This window comes from Schistocerca americana, chromosome 4 (genome assembly GCF_021461395.2).
Source record: "Schistocerca americana isolate TAMUIC-IGC-003095 chromosome 4, iqSchAmer2.1, whole genome shotgun sequence".
Lineage (NCBI taxonomy): Eukaryota > Metazoa > Arthropoda > Insecta > Orthoptera > Acrididae > Schistocerca > Schistocerca americana.
The window spans coordinates 214,540,920-214,555,787 of NC_060122.1; positions in this window are offsets into that span (position 1 = coordinate 214,540,920).

The window sequence follows — 14,868 nt, forward strand, 5'->3', positions numbered from 1 at the left end:
CATAACAAGGGCTGTCGTCTACATAATGAGAGGCCACCAGTACAGTAGCTCACACTGCTCATGTTTCGCCTGGGGACTGGCCACGCTCTTTGTAATAAGAGAACTGAACCACATTTTCAACGACGGGAACTGCGACATCTGTACAAAAATGCTGGCAAAAATGACGAATAAATATATAGAACGGAAGAAAAATGGTCAGCACAAAAGCCTGCTATGTGAAGGACCTGAGTTCAGTTCTCGGTACTAATCTCGATTCTGCCCTGGTGGAACGACTGGAGGATGGTTCACTCAGCGTCGTAATGCCAACCGAGGAGCTGCTTGAATGAGAAGAAGCGACTCCAAGGTCTGCAAAGCCAACAACGCATGGTCGGGAGGTGTGCTGACTCCGCGCCCCTCCGTACTTTTTCGAGATGACGCCATTGGGTAAGGATGGCACGGCGGTCGGTAGTCACAATTGGCCACTCTGCGGCTAGAGGAGTGGTGTTCTGCTTTGGTTCTACACGAAAGGCTGCGAGAAACTGATATACGAGGGGCGTTCAGAAAGTAAGCTCCGATCGGTCGCGAAATGGAAACGACTATGAAAATCCGATAAAGCTTTGCACAGATGTGTTGGGTAGTGTCTCTAGTATAACCCCAGTTAGCATCACGTCGCTCTTCTCATTTCTGAGCTCGCAGTGAGTGCGTAAAGATGTCTAGAAAATAGTGTCTGCCGCCAAGTACGAGGGCCTGGTGAGAAATTTCGCCTGAAGCTATGCAGCTAACATTACATAACTGTCGTGCTGTTTCTTCTTCAAGACAATTCTCAGCCGCATTCTGCAGGGGCAATGAAGATGCTCCTGCATCGTTTTCAAATGGAAATGTGAGATTACCCACAATACAGTCCGCAGTTGTCTCCCCCTGAGTTTCATCTCTGGTCACATGAACCGCTGTCTTTGAAGACAACATTTTGACACAGACAACGAGGTGTAGGCCAGCGTGGAGAATTGGCGGAAAGCACTGGCGGCTGCCTTCTATGATGAGGCTATTGAAAAGTTGGTACAACGCTATGACAAAAGTCTAAGTGAGAACGGCGACTACGTAGAGAAGTAGCTGAAAGGTGTAGCTAATTGTTACAAGAAAAACATTTCTGATGTTCACTGTGGTTTCAATTTGGCAATCAATCGGAGCTTACTTTCTGAACAGGCCTCGTATTTATAACTTAGAGTATTAACTGTGTTGTTCCAGGGTCTGAAGAGGACGTTCTTCGTCACGTAGTAGAGAATAGAGCACGTAGGTTAGAGCTCATTGCCTCCCTTGTGTGGGTGCAGTTCGTTCTGAACACTGAAAGTATTTCCTCTGTTCAGGTTAGGTTCACGAGAGTGATGAAACCTGGTCAATAATATCCGTGTAGCCTTTCACCCTTAGTGTTCAATCTGTACGTCAAATAAGCAGTGATGGAAATAAAAGAAAGGTTTAGGAGTAAAGTTAAAATTAAAGGTGAAAAGCATATCATTGACAGGAATTGCTGATGACATTGCTATCCTGAATGAAAGTGAAGATGAATACATGACAGTGTAATAAGTACAGAGATTAAGAGTAAATCGAAAAAAGAAGAAAGTAATGAGGAGTAGCAGAAATGAGAACAGCGACAAACTTAACATTAGGATTGATGGTCACGAAGTAGATGAAGTTAAGGAATTGTACTACCTACGCAGAAAGATAACGAATGACTGACGGAGCAAGAAGGACTTCGAAAGCAGATTAGCACTGGCAAAAAGGGCATTCCTGGCGAAGAGAAGCCTACTAGCATCAAACATAAGTATTAATTTGAGGAAGAAATTTTTGAACATTCACGTTTGGAGAATGTCATTGTATGGTAGTGAAACATGGACTGAGGGAAAACAGAAGAGAAGCGAAGCATTTGAGATGTGATGGTACAGACGAATGTTGAAAATTAGGTACACTGATAACGTAAGGAATGAGGAGGTTCTCCGCAGAATCGGAGAGGAAAGGAATATGTGGGAAACACTGAAAAGGAGAAGGGACAGGATGATAGGACATCCGTTAAGACAGCAGGGAATGACTTGCTTGGTACTAGAAGGAGCTGTAGAGGGAAAAAACTGCAGAGGAAGACAGACATTGGAATAAATGCATCAAATAATTGAGTTTGTAGATGGCAAGAGCTATTTTGAGATAACGAGGTTAGCACAGGATAGGAATTCGTGTCGGGCCGCATCAAACCAGTCAGAAGACTCAAAAAAAAAAAAAAAGTCCTTGCGGGAACAGGAAACTTTATCTAAAACAACCTCTACGAAGGTCAAGTTGCTATAAACTGTTTCATGAAGCAAAACTGAATGTTTGTCAGGAGCTGTGCGGATTCTGAACTCAGTACAAGAACCATTCGCTCTAATTCATTTCCGCTGTTGTATATGTTCCTCCCAGAGTTTAAACAGGCAGGTTAGTATCTCTTCATGAATACGCAAACCTTCCTGCCATCCAGGTTAAATAAAATAAGGAGAATATCATTCTGCTGTGTTTCGTAACCTGCTGTAAAGATTTTCTGTCCTGAACACGTTAAGTGCTAAGAGCTACTGACATATCAGAATACAGTCCCGAAATCGCCCAATAACACGCACTGAAATTACGACCGTTGTCTGTGAGCACTCTCTGACGCCGAAATGTTCGTTTCTGATTCTTGATGGTCTTAAGTCTCGGGCGGCCGCCGTGGCCGAGCGGTTCTAGGCGCTTCAGTCCGGAACCGCGCGACTGCAACGGTCACAGGTTCGAATTCTGCCTTGGGTATGGATGTGTTTGTTGTTGTTAGGTTAGTTAGGTTTAAGGAGTTCTAAGTTCTAGTCGGCTGATGACCTCAGATATTAAGTACCATAGTGCTCTGAGCCATTAGAACCATCTTAAGTCTCGGAAGTTCTACTGCTATAGTCTGGGCCATCTGTCTCAGTTATGTTTGATGAATTCCTATAGATGGTTATTATTGGGTAAATGGTTAAGAGGAAAATGATTTGCTAACAGAAACTGTCTGCAGTCTACTGTTAAGTTCCGTGTACCACAAAATTTCGCTGCGTCACCACGCAGTTCAATTCAAGCTGAGGAAACTTAATATACAACAGAACTGATTTAATCACTGATTTGGCAAGCATTACTAACGTGCTAGTATTACTAAAAAGATCCAAGTGAACATATGGAATGAGCATAAGGGAAAAATTTAAGTACAAACGATAACTCAAATAACTTTGAACGTCAGGTTAGATGTACTAACATAATCTTACAAAAAGGGAAGGGTTTGACTGAGAAACAGTCCTCACAATTTAACACAGTTTATTGAAATAAAGCATAATATTAAATATTCACAAAGTAATTTTTAACTATAATTTCATGTTGTCTATCATTTCATTAACTCACTTACATTGTTACTATGTTGGGTGCTGCGGTACATTGCAGCTATAAATGAAACGGAAATCTTAGGCGCGCATGGGAAAGTTCATACAATCATGTTCAATTCACACAAACACGAACAGAGACAAACAGAATTTTGCTCGTCACAATAAGCCAAAGGCCCAGAGTTTTATCCGAGTCGCTATGATTGAAATACTGTGAACACGAGTACAAACGTATAGACACAACGTTAAAATATCACGCGGAGTCAAGAATAAGACATTCAGTATGATACGAACAAAGATATTCAATCTTAAAGCTTAACGAAATGAAAAGTACAAGAGACAAAACACATACACACGATAAAAGTCTATGTACCTACTCTAGTTAGGAGAGAAATCCAGCAATTGAATTTACAACCCCTCACTGGAATAACACTCTTCCTACACCACGTGTTCTGGTTACACAAAGCAAGGACGAGAAAATCTTATTGAACACTGAAAATATGCTCGTGGCGAAACTCTAAAAAATATAAGAATTCGACTACCGAACATGAAACCGCGCGAGGTGGTGCTGTGGTTAGCACAATTAACTCGCAGTCGGGAGGACGACGGATTAAACCCGCGTCCGACCCTCTTGATTTAAGTTTTCTGTAACTCTGCTAAATCGCTTCAGGCAAATGCCGGTACGTTTCCTTTCAAAGGGCTCGGCACATTTCCTTCCCCACCCTTCCCCAATGCGAACTTCTGCTCCGTCTCTGATGACCTTGTTGCCGATGGGGTGTCAAACACTAATCTCCTTCACCTCTTCCTCCTCCTCCTCCTCCTCCTCCTCCGGCCTTGAAACTGAACTAGCAAATGAAATGGTTACGTCAGTTAGAACAGTTACACACCATCACACATTAACACACTCATCAGCCCCAAGTCATTCTTCGTTGACCATTGTCTCAGACCCGAGTAACGAGAGCACTCCCTCTCTGTAACGAATTTCTCCTGGGAAGCCGGAAGAGACCAGAGGGGTTCTTTCCACCACCAACATAAGTAATGTCGATGACTATCAAAGAGAATAAACCTCTCTGCCTTGACTGAGAAATCTACGTTGTCTACACTGTTGCTGCCACAGCACCACAAAAGGCAAATTAAACATACATACTCACCCATTCATACAGAGAACGAAAAAAGAAAGGAATTTTGGAAGCACAAGCTGTAGGTAATATACGTACTATTAGGTGCTTACTGGAAAAATTGATACTTTAATGCAGTTTTATATCACTACATGGTGATAAACACGAAGTACAAAACTAAATAACAGTGATTGAGGGTGAGAACACAGAATACAAGATAAATAATGTGAAACGATTCTAACAGACGTTTCACCCTCTGTATGCACAAGGTACTCCACCTTACGCATCGCCCTGAAATCCCACTTCCGGCAGTAATTGTATGTGCTGTTCAGGAACTGTCGCCGCATCTTGCTACTACAAAAACAATAATACTTTTCGCCCTCTACGCCTGGGCGTAAGAGTGTAAGGGGGCATCCCGCCAGCTACAGGCTGAAGAATCCTAGGTTTCAGTGGTACAAGGGATTGAATGACGTTTCAGGTCGATCTGAATGCTATGGGATAAACACATCGATGTTGTAGCGTGCTCTCCATTTTTTGGCGTACGCTGCTTCGCTGCAACTATGTACTGAATTGATGAGGAGCCCTCCAATTGCCAAAAAGCTTATTTTTTCCATCAACCATTTCTGATTTTATTTTCAAGCCATTTTCTAGTGGAATCTGAAAACTGGGATATTCTAATAATTCCTCGTCACCAGAATTCTGGGTAGGTGATTTGGCTGGTGAATCCTAAAGTAGGCTACATTGTGTGCGTTGAAATCTCGACGTAGAAGGAGTGGTTACAGCATCTACGTGATGACTTCAGCAAAACCCTATCTCGTCGAAAATTAGGACCAACGTGATTTTAGTTTAATAAGGCATTTCTTGCAGATGAGAGAGCTGCAGAAATCTTATGGAAAATGTAGAAAGATAACTGGTAGTTTAGTAAGATAATATTGTAGTTACACTCCTGGAAATTGAAATAACAACACCGTGAATTCATTGTCCCAGGAAGGGGAAACTTTATTGACACATTCCTGGGGTCAGATACATCACATGATCACACTGACAGAACCACAGGCACATAGACACAGGCAACAGAGCATGCACAATGTCGGCACTAGTACAGTGTATATCCACCTTTCGCAGCAATGCGGGCTGCTATTCTCCCATGGAGACGATCGTAGAGATGCTGGATGTAGTCCTGTGGAACGGCTTGCCATGCCATTTCCACCTGGCGCCTCAGTTGGACCAGCGTTCGTGCTGGACGTGCAGACCGCGTGAGACGACGCTTCATCCAGTCCCAAACATGCTCAATGGGGGACAGATCCGGAGATCTTGCTGGGCAGGGTAGTTGACTTATACCTTCTAGAGCACGTTGGGTGGCACGGGATACATGCGGACGTGCATTGTCCTGTTGGAACAGCAAGTTCCCTTGCCGGTCTAGGAATGATAGAACGATGGGTTCGATGACGGTTTTGATGTACCGTGCACTATTCAGTGTCCCCTAGACGATCACCAGTGGTGTACAGCCAGTGTAGGAGATCGCTCCCCACACCATGATGCCGGGTGTTGGCCCTGTGTGCCTCGGTCGTATGCAGTCCTGATTGTGGCGCTCACCTGCACGGCGCCAAACACGCATACGACCATCATTGGCACCAAGGCAGAAGCGACTCTCATCGCTGAAGACGACACGTCTCCATTCGTCCCTCCATTCACGCCTGTCGCGACACCACTGGAGGCGGGCTGCACGATGTTGGGGCGTGAGCGGAAGACGGCCTAACGGTGTGCGGGACCGTAGCCCAGCTTCATGGAGACGGTTGCGAATGGTCCTCGCCGATACCCCAGGAGCAACAGTGTCCCTAATTTGCTGGGAAGTGGCGGTGCGGTCCCCTACGGCACTGGCCGAAGTGGCCGTGCGGTTAAAGGCGCTGCAGTCTGGAACCGCAAGACCGCTACGGTCGCAGGTTCGAATCCTGCCTCGGGCATGGATGTTTGTGATGTCCTTAGGTTAGTTAGGTTTAACTAGTTCTAAGTTCTAGGGGACTCATGACCTCAGCAGTTGAGTCCCATAGTGCTCAGAGCCTACGGCACTGCGTAGGATCCTACGGTCTTGGCATGCATCCGTGCGTCGCTGCGGTCCGGTCCCAGGTCGACGGGCACGTGCACCTTCCGCCGACCGCTGGCGACAACATCGATGTACTGTGGAGACCTCACGCCCCACGTGTTGAGCAATTCGGCGCTACGTCCACCCGGCCTCCCGCATGCCCACTATACGCCCTCGCTCAAAGTCCGTCAACTGCATATACGGTTCACGTCCACGCTGTCGCGGCATGCTACCAGTGTTAAAGACTGCGATGGAGCTCCGTATGCCACGGCAAACTGGCTGACACTGACGGCGGCGGTGCACAAATGCTGCGCAGCTAGCGCCATTCGACGGCCAACACCGCGGTTCCTGGTGTGTCCGCTGTGCCGTGCGTGTGATCATTGCTTGTACAGCCCTCTCGCAGTGTCCGGAGCAAGTATGATGGGTCTGACACACCGGTGTCAATGTGTTCTTTTTTCCATTTGCAGGAGTGTATATCACAGTGAAGTTCACGCAACAATGGTAAGATGTGTGCACAAAGAGATTTGTGTCATAGCAGCCTTTTATTCTAGTAATTCGTCTGTAAAATTGGAAAGAGAACAGTAGATAATCGTTTCATATAGCCTCAGCTATGCCCTACAGAGAGACAAGCGCAACTATCATGTCAAAATATTTTTGTTCGAACAACTGTAACACATCACTTATGCGTGTGTGTTTGAATCTAAAAGGAAAACAAAGTAGCAGTCAGTTTGTCGCTTACTAATTTCGTTACACAGTCAGTCAGAAACAAACCACTAACAATTATTGTTAAGGCGGCATTCATTTGTAAATGAAGAATATAAATGCAACTGAGCTGTTGCTAAGGAACAGTATTCCGCAAGATGGACTGCATATGTATGTTCCTGTTATCGGTAGTAACTATGACAGAGTTAACTGTTTTAGCGTTGGTCAAGGAGGGGATAATATTAGAGCGCGTCCCAATCCCCTGTAGCTGGTGCTTCCCGCAATGGTTTACCTGTACCATATTCGCTGTGATAGTGGTCTGCCACGCGTTCTACGAGTTTCGGGATGCCTATAAGGAATCTAAACCTCCTTCCTGTCTGCCATTAACAAGTGTAGAAGATGAGGAGGCAAGTATTAACCACAGTGTGTCTCACTATTCTTATTATGTCTTCCTCTCTGCAGCTCTTGAATTTAGTTAATAGTGATGTACGTTCATCAACATATCGTGTTATCGGTTCTGATGTTATTAAAGAATCTCCTATATGTTGGGTAGCTCCAACGACATACATAAGGGCAAATTATTTTACAAGTAATAAGAGGTGAAATAGTGTGGGTACAAAAAGGCAGCAGAATTTAAGTACGGTTCTCCTTTGTCATTCGACAATATTTGACGTTAGTTATAACTGATTAAGTATTCGTGACAGGTTTGGATTTTATATGTATGTGTATTATGTCTTACTCAGGATATATATTATTTAATTTGTGAGTTCTTATAGGAGCAATACATGCTATTTCCTTAGGACTGAGTGTGTCATTCTCCTCCTATTTCCAGATACTTATATACTCTTAATTTTTCTTGTCTACTTCTGTACACTTTGATCTCCATTAGTTTCTCACTGTTAACGTGCAATGTGTACAAGATAATGTTGTCATCATGTACGTGATTGTGTGGAATCATTTTCAGGAGCGGGGCCAGGCGCCTGCATGAGGAAATGGACGGACATTTGCGTCTCCAGCAAGAGTGACTCTCCCAAATGCCGCCACCACCTCAGCGAAAATCCATCTCTGAGTTAGCTGGGGATTCCGCCCACTCCTCCTGGCAAATTTTCCGATCTCAGTTATAGCGACGTGTAAATAGAAACTGACGTTTTGGCCGATTCTGGAAACCTCAGCGTGCTCTCCCTTGTGCGCTGCAGCTGTTGAGCCAGCAGAGAAATACTTGTAGTTATTTTCACTACATGTCCTTACAAGTGACTTAACAAGCTACAATTGTGACGTGCTCTGGCATCCGCCAGCAGATAAATTTCAGGGGGACCAGAACAGTAAGGTGGTAAACAAGACTGGTTATTTCTCTCATCTTTACGGAGCCAAAGCCATTAGGAGTGAGTATTTAGTGTGTCAAGAACGATGCGTCCCTGTGAAGACTGAAATTACTGTGTGGCAACAGAGCATCGTTTATTAAGTCACTGCTGCATGACGTCCTCAAGGTGGTCGTCAGCAGAAAACTGGCGCAATGACTTCTAATCGACGTAGTGCCAATTCCGTACAGGTACTGGAAAACTGATATTGTTAACAAGTACCTTTGGACTAAATGTGAATGTAGTTGATTAATCTTATGGAACAAATGTTGCTATTTTCTGCTAAGCACGCCAGTTGAAATTATTGTGTTGCAGCATGATGAACCGACTGTGTGTTAATATGTCTTAAGAAGAATTAATAAATAATTCACGGACATTATCAGTGTTCTTTTACTCTCACTATGTAGCACGATATCTAAGGCTACATATCTGTAACTGGATGTGGAATTATTGTGGCTTGCGCCAATCAGTTTCGCAATACGTGAAAACCTTCTACAAATCCTTAACTAACTGAGATGTGATAAGGTGCAAGTGTTTTATCTTGGGAAAAGGTGTACGTCAAACAGCTTAATGGCATACACTGAATATTATTCAAAAGATACCGGAACGAAGTCGGCTAATGTCATGGGATGTTATGACTCACAGGTCAAGGATTTTGTAGACATGGTTCACACTTAAGTCACAGGAGGAAGTATCAAACTTGCTCTTGCGTTTAAAGGAAAATCCAACTCACCCAACAACTGAGAAGATAACATTAAAGTTGTCATGAAACAGATAATAGACTCTGATAACCTGAATGTGATATGCATTCTCATCTAGTGAATATTAGCTTCAACCGCAGTGTTGAATAGCATATCTTCGTTTTACTTATGTTAAAAAACACGATTGTCGGCGACAAGAGTCCATTTAAATGACCGACAGGTTAGAATGAATGTCACAGGAGAAATTATCTTTTTAGTAAATGTCAATGTGACAAACATTGGACAACAGTTGATTTGAGGAACTTTGAAGATGAGCGTTCCGACTCTAGGAATGTTGAAGTTACATGTTAATAACAGTTCTGTGTAATATGAGCCTTATGATATTGCCTGGACACCATCTGATGTGAATCATGGAAATGGCTAGCGGTATCGACATCACAACACATCTAGTCAGTGAAGGGCAAAAAGGAAGCTATTACTCATCAAAACTGATTTGATAAAGAGAGCCAATAAAATGATGTAGTCAGAATAGTGCATCGGATCGCAAGAGCTTTTCTCTAGCTGGGGATTAATGTGTCTGCAATGCAGTTACTGTAGTTTCTTTTTTACATGCTTCTTCTTGGAAGTCAGTAGTAGAGAGTGCTTCTTTTTAATTTACTTACTTATTTCTGACTTCACGAGAGTTGTCAGCCACATAGTTGTATATCGGAGCACCACAACAAACGATACAGTCTCCTGATTCAGTGAGAAACAGAGACTGGTAGCACTTTGGCTCCTGTGTAATCGGAGCAACATCTCAATAGTAGGACATGGAGGCTTTTGCGTTGCTCAAGCTTAGAATCTCCCGTAATACTCAATTTAAAATTAGAACGCGATACTATATTATGTCTCTGTAAGGAGCGAGCTTCACGAGTTGATAGACTAGAAGTTATGGCCATTGCAGCTGGCTTCTGAACTGACAAGTGTCTCTCGATGTCATATGTTGTTGTTGTTGTTGTTGTTGTGGTCTTCAGTCCAGAGACTGGTTTGATGCAGCTCTCCATGCTACTCTCTCCTGTGCAAGCTTCTTCATCTCTCAGTACCTTCTGCAACCTACATCCTTCTGTATCTGTTAAGTGTATTCATCTCTTGGTCTCCCTCTACGATTTTTACCTTCCACGCTGCCCTCCAATACTAAATTTGTGATCCCTTGAGGCCTCAGAACATGTCCTACCAACCGGTCCCTTCTTCTTGTCAAGTTGTGCCACAAACTCATCCTCTCCCCAATTCTACTCAATACCTCCTCATTAGTTATGTGATATACCCATCTAATCTTCAGCATCCTTCTGTAGCACCACATTTAGAAAGCTTCTATTCTCTTCTCGTCCAAACTATTTGTTGTCCATGTTTCACTTGTATACACAAATACATTCAGAAACGACTTCCTGACGCTTACATCTATACTCGATGTTAACAAATTTCTCTTCTTCAGAAACGCTTTTCTTGCCATTGCCAGTCTACATTTTATATCTTCTCTACTTCGACCATCATCAGCTATTTTACTCCCCAAATGGCAAAACTCCTTTAATACTTTAAGTGTCTCATTTCCTAATCTAATTCCCTCAGCATCACCCGACCTAATTCGACTACATTTCATTATCCTCCTTTTGCTTTCCTTGATGTTCATCTTATACCCTCCTTTCAAGACACTGTCCATTCCGTTCAACTGCTCTTCCAAGTCCTTTGCTGTCTCTGACAGAATTACGATGTCATCGGCGAACCTCAAAGTTTTTATTTCTTCTCCATAGATTTTAATACCTACTCCGAATTTTTCTTTTGTTTCCTTTACTGCTTGCTCAATATACAGATTGAATAACATCGTGGCGAAGCTAAAAACCAGTCTCATCCCCTTCCCAACCACTGCTTGCCTTTCATGCTCCTCGACTCTTATAACTGCCATCTGGTTTCTGTACAAATTGAAAATAGCCTTTCGCTCCCTGTATTTTATCCCTGCCACCTTTAGAATTTGAAAGAAAGTATTCCAGTCAACATTGTCAAAAGCTTTCTCTAAGTCTGCAAATGCAAGAAACGTGGTTTGCCTTTCTTAATCTCTCTTCTAAGATAAGTCGTAAGGTCAGTATTGCCTCACGTGATCCAATATTTCTACGGAATCCAAACTGATCTTCCCCGAGGTCGGCATCTACCTGTTTTTTCATTCGTCTGTAAAGAATTCGCATTAGTATTTTGCAGCTGTGACTTATTAAACTGATAGTTCGGTAAGTTTCACATCTGTCAACACCTGCTTTCTTTGGGATTGGAGTTATTGTATCCTTCTTGAAGTCTGAGAGTATTTCACCTGTCTTATACATCTTGCTCGCCAGATGGTAGAGTTTTGTCAGGACTGGCTCTCCCAAGACCGTCAGTGGTTCTAATGGAATGTTGTCTACTCCCGGGGCCATGTTTCGACTTAGGTCTTTCAGTGCTCTGTCAAACTCTTCACGCAGTATCGTATCGCCCTTGTATAGACCCTCTATATTCTCCTTCAACCTTTCTGCCCTCCCTTCTTCGCTTAGAACTGGGTTTCCATCTGAGCTCTTGGTATTCATACAAGTGGCTCTCTTCTCTGCAAAGACCTCTAATTTTCTTGTAGCCAGTATCTATCTTACCCCTAGTGAGATAAGCCTCTACATCCTTACATTTGTCCTTTAGCCATCACTGCTTACCCATTTTGCGCTTCCTGTCGATCTCATTTTTGAGACGTTTGTATTCCTTTTTGCCTGCTTCATTTACTGCATTTTTATATTTTCTCCTTTCATCAATTAAATTCAATATTTCTTCTGTTACCCAAGGGTTTCTAGTAGCACTCGTCTTTTTACCTATCTGATCCTCTGCTGTCTTCACTACTTCATCCCTCAGAGCTACCCATTCTTCTTCTACTGTATTTCTTTCCCCCATTTGTGACAATTGTTCCCTTATGCTCTCCCTAAAACTCTGTACAACCTCTGGTTTAGTCAGTTTATCCAGGTTCCATCTCCTTAAATTCCCACCTTTTTGCAGTTTCTTCAGTTTTAATCTCCAGTTCATAACCAATAGATTGTGGTCAGAGTCCACATCTGCCCCTGGAAACGTCTTACAATTTAAAACTTAGTTCCTAAATCTCTGTCATACCATTATATAATCTATGTGATACCTTCTAGTATCTCCAGGATTCTTCCATGTATACAACCTTCTTTTAAGATTCTTGAACCAAGTGTTAGCTATGATTAAGTTACGCTCTGTGCAAAATTCTACGAGACGGCTTCCTCTTTTATTTCTTACCCCCAATCCGTATTCACCTACTATGTTTCCATCTCTCCCTTTTCCTACTCTCGAATTCCAGTCACCCATGACTATTAAATTTTTGTCTCCCTTCACTACCTGAATAATTTCTTTTATCTCATCATACATTTCATCAATTTCTTCATAATCTGCAGAGATAGTTGGCATATAAACTTGTACTACTATAGTAGGCGTGGGATTCGTGTCTATCTTGGCCACAATAATGCTTTCACTATGCTGTTTGTAGTAGCTTACCCGCACTCCTGCTTTTTATTTAGTATTAAACCTACCCCTGCACTACCCCTATTGAATTTTGTATTTATAATCCTGTATTCTCCTGACCAAAAGTCTTGTTCCTGCTGCCGCCGAACTTCACTAATTCCCAGTATATCTAACTTTAACCTATCCATTTCCCTTTTTAAATTTTCTAACCCACCTGCCCGATTAAGGGATCTGACATTCCACGCTCCGATCAGTAGAACGCCAGTTTTCTTTCTCCTGATAACGACGTCCTCTTTAGTAGCCCCTGCCCGGAGAGCCGAATGCGGGACTATTTTACCTCCGGAATATTTTACCCAAGAGGACGCCATCATCATTTAACCATACAGTAAAGCTGCATGCCCTCGGGAAAAATTACGGCTGTAGTTTCCCCTTGCATTCAGCCGTTCGCAGTACCATCACAGCAAGGCCGTTTTGGTTAGTGTTACAAGGCCAGATCAGTCAATCATCCAGACTGTTGCCCTTGCAACTACTGAAAAGGCTGCTGCCCCTCTTCAGGAACCACACGTTTGTCTGGCCTCTCAACAGATACCCCTCCGTAGTGGTTGCACCTACGGTACGGCCATCTGTATCGCTGACGCACGCAAGCCTTCCCACCAACGGCAAGGTCCATGGTTCATGGGGGGAGAACACTGAGAATGTGTACCATTGATGGTGTGACAGGGTCGTGTCCTGTAGGAAGCTATGTGAGGAGGTTGCGAGTACTCAAAAGTGTACACCTGATGGTACATGGCAGGCTGTCCACGTATCTGAAGCTGTTTTCTGGGAAAAACTGGTGAAGGCTAGCCTAACAGCTCTAGTAAATAACTTTCATACATTTAATCCCTCCGTTGCAAGACAGTTCCACTGTTGAATCAAATGGCTCTTGTGATAAGTCAGCAATAACGATGTCACGAAGGCACGCACTGCAGCCATGTTTCTATCTACGTGCCACGTCACACAAACACGCACTTAGTATGCAAGAACCAGTATTCGGCAAGCTGAAAATGTGGAATGCTCCAGTATTGTGTCCTCAAGGTCCGACTGCATGAAGAATTTAATGACTTCAATGTAGTATTAACACGGGCCATGGAGGAGTTGAGACGTTCTTCCAGTGCTAAATTTCTTGTTTTCAGCGATTATTGAGTGCCTTTCACCCAGCGGATAAGTAATCCAGGAAATCCAGAATACACTCCTCCAGCTACAACGATTGGGGTAGTGGGTGTAATTCTTTTGGCTACCTGGGAACATGCGTCTTGTGAGGAACAAATGGGCTGATCCAGCACCCAAAGAGGAGTGCAGTGATTAACAGTTATTTCATTGTGTCATCCCTCTGCATGATACCACTTCACTGCTGAGTGCAAATGTATTGATGACCTCGCCGTTGAGTGCTGATGAGACCGGCACACACACACACACAAACGCCCATTCGTTTAAAATAACCAATAAATGATATTATCTTTTAAAACTGTGCATTTATTTATTCAGCTCCTCCGACGCCTCTTTTAATATTTTAAACGCTGTTGCTGTGAATAACATGTATCGCTACACGGTTCGGCGAATGCCTCACCACAGAGATATCCTTCGCGAGCTGCTATGGACATACAGGGCACGTCATATATCAGAAAAGAAGCTTCGCGCTCGCTGGCAGCATCGTGCCAACGTACTATTGGTTCTGTTAAAACACATGGTCAACTATTACGCACTGATGTGTCAACGACTTCTGGTCATGTGCACAACCAAATGCCTGTGGTGAAATATCATTTGCTTCTCGTAACCAACAGAAAAAATGCATGATTCGTCAGTGTAATGTCGTACTTGTGGTCAGGACTATTAACTGTATACCGGGAATATTTGATACCTTTGTGCTATGCCGAACCCTAATGCCTAATAATGCCGTTGCCGACATATCGACGGCCTTTTGGAACTTTCGGTTCCAGATGGCTGCAGTCGCAAATCCACAACTCTGTGATA